Source organism: Bos indicus x Bos taurus, chromosome 21 (genome assembly GCF_003369695.1).
Source record: "Bos indicus x Bos taurus breed Angus x Brahman F1 hybrid chromosome 21, Bos_hybrid_MaternalHap_v2.0, whole genome shotgun sequence".
Taxonomy (NCBI): domain Eukaryota; kingdom Metazoa; phylum Chordata; class Mammalia; order Artiodactyla; family Bovidae; genus Bos; species Bos indicus x Bos taurus.
The window spans coordinates 65752467-65762875 of NC_040096.1; the positions used below are offsets into that span (position 1 = coordinate 65752467).

Sequence of the window (10409 nt, forward strand, 5' to 3'; positions counted from 1 at the left end):
ATTTTTCTCATTTTCTTTTTGCCCACTTGATGACTTTGGACTGAGAGGTTTTTGGAAACTGTGCTTCTATTTCCCCATCTTTGGATGCTATTTTATTCCTAATGTAAATGTTCGTGAGTGTCATTGCTATGGATGGTACCTTCTGTCTCTGAGAGGTGTTTTTCATCAACCTATATAATGACTGTGCTCTTGGGTACTTGAAATTCAGAAGCACTTCTGCTTCATTTTCATTTGTTTTCCTGAGTCTGGTAACCCTGCTTTCTCATATAATTGTTTCTGAAAGTCTGTATTCAAGGCAAAGTGTTGTTTGAAAGTTGAATCAGAGACTTGTGTGTTCCAAAGAATTCTGCTCCTCGAGAGCTCAACATTCTGTACCTTTCCAGGCAATTTCTAGCATTCCATGGATGTTCTTTAATTTTATTTTTTCCAAACACATAGTTGACTGCCTTAAATTCAATTATTGAAACTTAGGACTGGCCATATTGGGTTCGCCTAAGGATTTCCGTGTTTGTCTTAATTTCTTAAGTACATATGAGATCTGTACTCTTACCACTGATATCACTGATTTTCTTTTTTCCATTTTCCACTTATTTTTATAAAACAATAAGAGCAAAATGTAACTAAATACTGGTTTTCAACGGCAGCCAAGCCTTTTATTCAGTCCAAATATTACCCAGAAGCCCAATAAGTAAAATAGATCAGATCAAAGCTGCCCTGTTTGGAGCTGGATGGAGACCTTGAGCTGTGGGCACCATCCTGACAGTGGTGGGGGTCTCAAGCACCCCTAAAATACCATTTGAAAACCTGCACAATGAATCATTTAAGGAATTGCACAAATAAGTTGAGCAAATTGCTGTATATGCAAAACTGAGGATGCTGCCGACAGGAAGCTGATTGCTGGCCGTCGGCTGCTGTATGAATTCCGTGGTTTTTTCAGATGTCATTGCATGATTGTGTGGGCTGCCTGAGAGTCAAATGCATGAAAATGGATGCCCATTCCTTGGGTTTGATTATTTTTTCAATTTGTTGAATGTGTGCTTCAAATAGACAACATAGAGTTGGCTTTGAGGATTTTTGACTTGAGTTGGAAACTCCTTTTAAGGGTGTATAACTCACATTTGTTTTCTGGATTTTCTTGTTTTAACTTCAGAAAATTGCACTTAAGGCTTGTTTTCTTTTTTCACCCTGAGTTTCTTTCCTGCTGTCTTATATACACCACGTTTTTCTTGGGCTTCAGTGGTCGCTCGGTTGCAAAGAATCCACCTGCAGTGCAGGAGAGGCAGGTTCGATCCCTGGGTCGGGAAGATCCCCTGGAGGAGGGCATGGCAACTCACTCCAGTATCTTTCCTGGAAAATCCCATGGACAGAGGAGCCTGGAGGGCTACAGTCTATGGGGTCACAAAAGAGTCAGACATGACCTAGTGACTCAACAACAACAACGTTTTTCTTAAAATTGTTTTTTGATGATTCAAAAAGTATACAATCAGTTTCTAAGTCTATTAGTGCTTACACCTCAGTTTTGTTTGTTTGCTTGTTTTTTAAACAGCTTACATCTAAGTTTCTCTACAGTAAAAATGAAATAGTTTTTTTTTTTTAAGTGAAATGATTTTGTGCTCCCTCTGCCCTCTGTGTAATTATTAAGTTGAGGATGTATCTGTTTCTTCCCCTTCCTCTTGTGTATCCCCTCCCAAATACTAAGAGGTGAGTGGGTCTTTTCACCATCTCCTCTGCTTGCCTTCCCCGCCCGCTTGCCCTCCTCTTTGGGAGGAACACGGTGCTTTCTGTGTCCGGGCCATCCTGCAGGAGCTGAAACCCTGTCCTGTTTCTGGACTCAAAATCCTCGCCGCAGTGCTGCTCCGTCATCACGCGTCACTCTGCGGATTGTGTCTGTCTCTCTCCCATCCTGTGAGCTCCCAGGAGGCAGGAACACAGAAATCGCTCCAGGGCCGCCTTGGGCTCCTCATGGGACTGATGTTGGCACATGTGTGTTCATGGCTGTGTGTCTGCAAGGACATCAATGAACAGGTGAATTAGTGGGGGAGTAGATGTGTGTGAGGGGGTGAGTTTGTGAGACGGAATACGCGAGTGGATGGGTGGGTCGATGTGCCCTTGAAAGAGTGGGTGAGCCAGTAGACGTGCAAGGGAGTGGAGTGATGCCTGGGGTCTGGGGAAGTGAGAAGAGCCACCCTCTGGGGTCTGGGGGGGGGGAGGGAAAGGTGGGCTTCCCTGTGTCTCTAGTGGTCCAGGATGCCAGTGGAGTGGCATGTCACTTTATCCAGGACAAGGGTACTTTCTGGGTCCATCTTTGCTACTCAGAGTTGTCCATTCTTTCCTCGCCCACTACTCAGTGGAATATCTGATGCTGGGCCAGTGACCCCCTCCCTGCGTCAGAGGAGCCCCCATACCAAGGAGCGATGTGACTGGCTTCCTCCCCGATCCCGGACACAGAGAACATCAAGGCCATCCAAGAGAACCCCCGTGGCTTCCCCACATCCTCCCCGGCCCCTTGCTTCCCTTTCCCTAGGACCAGTGGAGGAGGTGACCTCCTTCTGGCCCAGCAGCACCTGCCCCAAAGCCTGACTCCATTCTTCAGCTTCTCAGGGGTCTCCCACTGCCCTTTCCAGCCCCCACTTCCTACAGCCTTCCCATGGGCTCCTACCAGGCTGTGATCCTTCGAGTCCAAAAAATCTCGAGCCACCATCTTCTTGGTGGATCCTTCATGTCTCATTTTTGTTTGCTCTCTGACCCTACCTTTCCCCCAGAAGTGCCTCCATTAGGACCGTCGGTGACCCGCATCCGATTGCCGACTCAGCATCTGGACTAGGATTTCTTACCAGCGCTTTGAACTCGGAGTGTTCAGCAGTGAACGCGTGCCCCCGACCCATGCTCGTAGGCGTGCTCCCCAGCCCAGAGGTGTGCTGCCCAGCCCAGAGGCCCTCTCCTGGCTTCTGTGACCAACACTCGCCCAGATGCTTTCCATGGTCTTACCGCTCCCCGTTCCCCACCCACACCTGGGACCTTACCACGTCTCTTCCACTCGTCTTCCTAACTTCCCAAACATCCCACTTCCCCCCATGTCCGTGGCTCCTACTCTGTCCAGGGCACCACTCTCTTCTTTGAGCCTCCTGTATGCTTTCTCCCTGCTTCCACTTTTGCCCCCAGCAATTTCTTTTCACATTTGCAAGAGATATTGTATAAAAACGCCAAACTCAAGTTCTTTATCTGTTCTTTTTCTTGGCTTGAGGATAAAACCCGTAATCTTTAAACTTTGCTGTAAGGCTCTAAATGATCTAGACCTCACCTGGCTTGATCTCTGGCACATTTCTGGCTCTCTCACGCTCCATCTGGTCCATGAGACCCCTCTAGTCCACACTGCATCCATGCCTCTGCTTCAGTCTTGCACGGTCCTCTCTGGTTTCTCTTCCTGGCTTAGCTTCCTCATCCTTCATCTTTTACTTTATCCTTCTTCTAAGAAGCTTTCTCTAAAACGGTCAGACCTTCTTCTTACACGTCCCTGGTTTTTCACATTTTGGCCCCTTTTAGTTTTGAAATCAATGCTCTGCGTTAATTATTTCCACATGAGTCTCCTCTGATAGCTTAGAAGCTCCAGGAGGACAGAGATCATGTTTTATTCACAGTTCCAGCAGCTCATGGGTGTTTGATAAACATGAGCTTGTTTCTTTGACCACGTGGGCAGGGAGCTGTGGAGCCTGCCCCCTGCAGGGCCAGGGGAAGCAAAGGTTGGAGCTGGAGGGTGGGGTCAGGGCTCAGGGAGCCCAGGGATGAGGATGGGGACAAAGGCTGATGCCTTGAATGCAGTTCCAGGCAGTTTGGTCTTCAGCAGCTGGACTGTGAGCAGGGGGTGCCATGCAGTGGGCATCAAGACTTAACGGGACAGCTGTGCCCCACCGTGCTGCCTGGAGCCGGCCCTACCCTTTCCATGGTGATTACCCGACCTCTCGGCTGTGCCTCCCATTCATCCAAGGTGGCTGTATTGGCAGTTGGGCTATGAGAAGGGATGGAGAGACCCAGGGAAGACCTCAGGGAGGAGGTGGAGGTGTTGAGCAGGATAACGAAGAGCCCATTTCACACCCAGCCCTGCAGCTCAAGTCTACAAGGGTGGTGTGGCATGTGGTAAGGACTGTCAGAGCCTGGGTGAGCTCGCGTAGGTCGTTACCCAGAAGTCAAGGGCCCCCTTTCACACATGAGCTCTGCTCTTAGAGCTTCCCGTTCTGCCATGCAGAGCAAACCACTGCCCATCCCTGTGATTAAGACACCGTTGACCGTGCCATGGCCAAAGCACAGTCAGCGTTGTGTGGTTTGCCTCTTCTCGGTCTTTCCGAGTTGGCGTGGCCTTCCTATGGGAGATGCTAGTTCAGGAGGGAGGCACGTCTTCCATATCAGAACTGCTCCCCCACAATTGAGGGGAGCAGTTTGTGTTCCCCACGTGCCTGCTTCCTAATGCCAAATGGGGCCTCAGAAACCTTAAGCCTGGAAGCGACACCAACTTCAGGGACAAGCCCTGATTCTGGGGTCAGCACCACTCCATGGTTCCTGCAGAGATGGTAGACTATGGAACGTAGGCTTTGTGATTTTTGACCTATGTAACATGGTCCACTAACTCTCAGTATCCAATCCGTCCTCGGAGGGCACCCCGGAGGTGTTGCCAACGTGAGGGAAGAGGACACTGGGTTTAGCCGTGGCCCTACTCTGCGGTCACCCCTGGGGCCCGTGTCTGATGTCCGAATCTTGCAACAAGGCCTTTTAAGTGCATCCTCTGGGGGCTTGTCTGGAGGTGACGCTGCCTGGGGAAGAGACCCTGCTTCCAGCCTCAGGCATGGTCCTTGAAGAGAGATGGCTTGCTTTGTGGCCTGTGCATGAGGAAAGACTGGTGTGACATGGGCCACCACGTCCCAGTAGCCCAGCCAGACTTTGGAGGGCTCCATGGAACCGACACCACCTTCAGGGAGACCCAGCAGCCCAGCTTCCATCACGGTATTGGAGAGATAGTCCCCTATGTTGAAGTTCCTATGTTTGTATGAAAGTCCACCTCTGATCAATATTAAATTCCTCCTCCAAGGTTTTCTGGAGGCAATGCCGAGACTGGGGATGAGATGGAGGTTCTGACCCTAGGGAGTCTGTTGACCAAAATGACATCTGCCTGGTTTACCGAAGATGGCACAGTGGTTACTGCTCAGAGCCCATCTGGCCTGGAACAATCTTGTGGCATATATATATATATTCTTTTTTTCTTTTTTTTTGATGCTCAGAACTAGGGCTCACAACCTGGGCTTCATGTGCCCAGAGACTACTTGCTTGGCCTGCTCAGGAGAACTAGGCAGGTGTTCCTTGTGATGGCGCACCTGCCGTCTTCTTTTCATCAATTTGCTCACGACCAGCCCCTCACATGTTCCTCTCTGCCACATGCCATGCCCACCCTCCTGCCATACCCATACCCATCCTCTCAGATCCAACACAGTGCCTGACACCTAGTGGGCATTTGATCGATATTTTTGGAATGATGAAACAGACCATCGTCCACTTCTGCTCGGTGGGACATGCAGCCTTGGAGGGCTTCCTGGAGGAGTTGCCAGCTTTGGGGATAAGCCTCCCGTTCCAGCGCCCGCGCCAGCTCCTGACTGTGGAGACAAGACTCCTAGCCCGTGTGTGCTTGTCGCATGATGTATGTGTTGTAGTCGGCCTGCCCTCTGATTCTCTCCAGCTCTGGAACACTTTCTGGACGTGTCCCCAGCCTCTGTCCTCGGCGTCCCTGTGTGGTACTTGGAGAGATAGTAGACCGTATAGCGTACGCTTTATCTGTGACGTATGTAACACGGTCCACTAACCCTCAGTATCAAATCCATCCTCGAGGCCCCTGGAAGTGACGCCATCTTCAGGGAGGCGCCCTCGGACCCAGCATCAGGCCTCTCCATGACACTCGAAGAGATGGTTTTCTGTATGGCATGTTCTTTTCTGCATGATGCGAAATTACATACTCTCGCTCTTCTTATATCAAGTTCTGCCTCGGGAAATCTCACCGTCTCTGGGGAGTGGATCTTGCTTCTCTTTCGGGATCAGTGCTGCTTGCTCTCTGGCATTCAGTGACAATGATTGACTTCGAAACTCTTGTTTAGTATGACACCATGACCTGCTTCTTCTCAGCATCAAACAGCCGTGAAGAGGTCCCCAGAGACAACTTTGCAGATGCCAGCCTTCCTCCAGCGTCACTGCCATCGTGCGGTACTTGAAGAAATGGTTTACCGTCCCACATACATTCTGAATATGTATGTGGGACGGTAAACCGCTTCTTGGTATCCAGCCCAGCCATCAAAAGCCTCCTGGAGAAAGCCTGAAGTCAAGAGAGGCGACGCTGGTCTCCGCGCCCTCCCCGCTCCATGGTACTTGGCGGAATGGTAGACTGGTAGATGTGTACTTAATCTGTTAATGCTTGCGACGCCGTCTCCTCCTCACTGTCAAATGCAGCCTTCAAGGGCTTCCCTAGGACAATGCTCACCTCTCGGGAGCGATCCCGTTTCCACTGTGGCACACCCCTCGCCCAGGTCCTTGAAGAAACCGTGGCCAGCACGGAGAATGTTCACGCAGGGCTGTGCCACCTTCTGCGTCCCATCAGTCTCAAGGCTATGCTCCACTGACTTCAGGACCACGTGCCCATGTAGAGGCGGATACGGCGCCCACAAGACGATGCCACACCAGGTACTTGAAGAGACACACTGACTCGTATTTTTCATTGACGATGCGTGTACAGTCTATCTTTTTTCCATATCAAGCTTAGTCTTCTCGGGGAAGACGCCTCGGCTCTGGATTCAACACTGAGCCCCCACGAAGATCTGATTGGCCTCAAGTGCTTTCAGACGATGTGCGGTCCACAGGCCCATTTCTTCCCTCATCTCCCACCCAGCCTTGAGGAACTTGCCGAAGATGCTGCCAGCCTGAGAGCCAAGTTGGAGCCCTGGTTCTGGCCCCCACGCCGACCTCACGGTACCTGGAAAGGGTTCCACCACACTGCATGTGTTTGATTAACAGCGTATGTAATGTGGTCTGCTTCTTTTCAGTATCGCGTTCAGCCTCAAAAGTCTCCAGGGAGGTCATGTCCACCTCCGAGACGAGGTATTGGTTCTGGCTCCAGGACTGCTTTGAGATACTTAGAAGAAGTTGACCATGCTTCATACGTCTTACTTACAAAGCATGTGACTCAGTCAGCCTTTTCGTAACAGCCACTGCACCTAGGGGGGCTTCCTGTAGGCAGTGCTGAGTATCAGGCATAGTGCTTGTCCCGGCGTCATCTCCACTGTGGGTCCTTGAGGGGTTTCTCTGTGCCGCGTCCACTGCGCCTCTAGCAGACATTGCATAGGGGCCTCTTCTCAGTACTGCATCTGGCCTCTGAGGGCTTCCGGAAGGTGATGCTAAGGAGAGGAAAGAGACGCCGGTTCTGACATCAGCCCTTCCCACGGTACCTGAAAAGATGGTTGACCATAGAACATGCGCTGTCTCTATGTCGTATGTAATGTGGTCCACGTCTTCTCAATATCAAATTCAGTCGCAGAGGGCTTCCCCGAGGCCAAGCCAACTTCGTGGGAGACGCGCTGGTCTGGCTTCAGCACCATTTCGCTGTATGTGGAGAGATGGTCGACCATAAAACGTACGTGTGCTTTATGACGTATGTCACATGGTCCACTAATTCTCAGCATCAGTCAGCCTGAGGGGACTTCCTGGAGGCCACGCCAGCTCGGAAGTAGGTGGTAGGCGCATCCAGCACAGACCACGGGCTTTATTCCCCCAGCCAGCACTCAGCACTCAGTCCCAGCCTTACCGGGCAGCCTGGAGGTGGTGGTAGTGGCTTTGGGCGTGGGTGTGTGTGGTCACGGCCACCCTTGCTAATGGCTGGTAACTCATGATGTAGGTTGCCAGGGCTTCCGGGAGGTGGTCCCAGATGAAGGGAGGCGAGGCGAGGTCGGCTTCCTGGTATTTGAAGACGCGGTTGACCATGGTGTGTACGCTTTATTTATGACGTAGGACACATGGTCTACTTCTTCTCGATATCACATCTTCGCCTTGGAAGACCTTCCTGGAGGTGATCTCAGCTTTGAGGAAGAGCCGCTGCCCCGGTGTCAGCACTGCCGCTGCTTGGTACTTGGAGAGAGGTGGTCCGTGGCGCGTTCGCTTTATTTATGGCGCACATTACACGGTCGACCTCTTTGCAGTATCTAATCCCGCCTTGCGCGCTTTCCTGGAGCTAACCTCTGCGGCGGGTGGGCACACTAGCTCTGCGCTCTTTGCCACTCGGTGGGGTTTGTTTGTGATGCATTTGTCTTGTGTGTGCTGATGACTGTCGCGCGGCAGCCTTCTTCTCAGCAGACCTTGCTGGCTTGGCGGCTTCGAGGGCAGGGCTAACTTGCAGACGAGGAGAATGGCTTCACCACGTGCCTGGGTACATGAGATGGTTGACCAGAGAGCACACGCTTTATTTGTGCCGTTTGTGACCTGGTCCACTAACCCTCAGTATCTAATCCCCTCTTGGAGAACTTCCGGAAGAAGTGTCCACTCTGGGGGAAGGAGACTTTGCGGGATCAGCCGGGCCTCTGCTAGACTCGGAAGAGAACACCGTCAAGGCGTCTGCCACCCACGTGCCAGATACTGCAGACTTGGACTCGTTTTCAGTAGGGGATCTTGTCTTGGAGGGCTTCCCAGCTGTGAGGCCGTCCAAACTCAGGGGAAGGGGCATGCTGTCTGCGCCACCCCAAAGTACTGGAGTGACCAGCTGACCAGGGTGTGTGGACTTTATTGATGACCCAGGTCATACACCTCAGTATCCAGGGAATCCTTGGGGGGAAATTCGGAGGGGGGAACCCACCTTGGCTTGGGGGCATATGTGTCTCTATGGTAACTGAGAAAAGTTTGCCCCGGGGGTGAACCAAAAATGTGACAGCTCTTCTGAGCAGCATCTCTGTAGTCTCAGCAGCCTCTGGCCACAATGCCAGTTTCAGGATGTTGAGGCTGCCACCAGGTGTGCTCCACTGGGGTACTTGGATGGACAGCATGCGCTCAACCAGTGGCTTAAACCAGCACTTCAACCGCCAGAGTCCAGTTCCGTACTCGTAGGACGCCCAGGATTGAAGGTCAAGTCTGGGGAAGAATCACTGGTGTTCTGGTCAGTGTTCATCCATGGTACCTGAAGAGAGGTTTTCTGGGTTTCTGTTTCTTTAATGAGGATGAAACACACCTGGTTAACCTCTTTTCCAGTATCAAATCCCATCTTGAAGGCCTTCCAGTCCAGACCTCAGCTTCCGGGGAAGACGTTTACTGTCGGCTCCTGCCCAGTGGACAGAAATAAGTGGTTGACCACAAAGCCTGTGCCTTGTATGTATGACTCATGTCACCTGTTGTACTAACCATTCGTGTGCAATCCGTATTAACAGGGCTTCTGGGATTGGCTGTCAAGTCTCAGGAAGAACCAGCTCATGTCACTGTAATTGGTGGTACTTGAGGAGAGGTTTTCTAGGTCTCTGTTTCTTTCATGAGGATGAAACACACCTGGTTAACCTTTTTTCCAGTATCAGATCCCACCTTGGAGGCCTTCTGGTCCAGACCTCAGCCTGTGGGATGGGGTGCTGTACATACGAATAACTTGTTGCCCACAAGCCTGTCCCGTGTTTCTGATTTTAGTTACCTATTCCACTAACCATCAGTATCTTATCCATTCTCAGGAGTACTTCCCAAAGGAATGCCCATGTAGAGAAAGACCATGGTCCCCAAGATAGCTCCATGCCTGGAACACACAGGTAGGTCATCTGTGGTTGCATTTAGCTTGGACTTAGCCCAAAAACCCATGTTGGCGAATGCCTGTTGCATGGCCAGCATGCCCCTCAATCTCTGGTTTATTCCGAAAAGATGTCCTAGACATAATGACATCTTTGGGGAGAAAAACCAGTTCTGAGATCAAGACGAGGCCTTGGCGGTCTCTAGAGTTGGTCTGGGATAGGAGCTGTTTATTTCCAGTAGGAATTCTGGAGTGCATGTACCTCTTTAGGAATGTTCGATGTTACACCAGTTCAGGGAAGGGGGCTTTATCATCAACCCTGGTGCAGGAGAAATGAGCACATAGCTGACCGCAGGCCATGCGCTTTACCCGGGACACACCTGGTTCCTTACCATTGTATCTACTTCATCCTTAGGGGGCAGTGCTGCTGTCGAGGAGGAAGCTGTGTGTCTGGAGGTGGCTCTTTTCTGCGGTCCTCAAGGAGAGGTTTCCTTCAGTATACTCCATCTTTTATGACAAATTATTCACACCAAAGGGCTTCGCCAGTGGCTCAGCTGATAATGAACCCGCCTTCCAATGCAGGAGATAGAAGAGATACAGTTTCAATCCCCGAGTCAAGAAGATCCCCTGG

General features: G+C 51.1%; 1 long non-coding RNA gene across 1 annotated transcript; it reads left to right on the forward strand.

Annotated features, from left to right (window-relative positions):
- Positions 1-1398: 1398 nt before the first annotated feature.
- On the forward strand, positions 1399-10396 carry LOC113879871. The gene is made up of 4 exons (XR_003507499.1): positions 1399-9169; positions 9262-9378; positions 9726-9800; positions 10194-10396. It is a non-coding gene; the product is annotated as an uncharacterized LOC113879871 (long non-coding RNA).
- Positions 10397-10409: the final 13 nt, after the last annotated feature.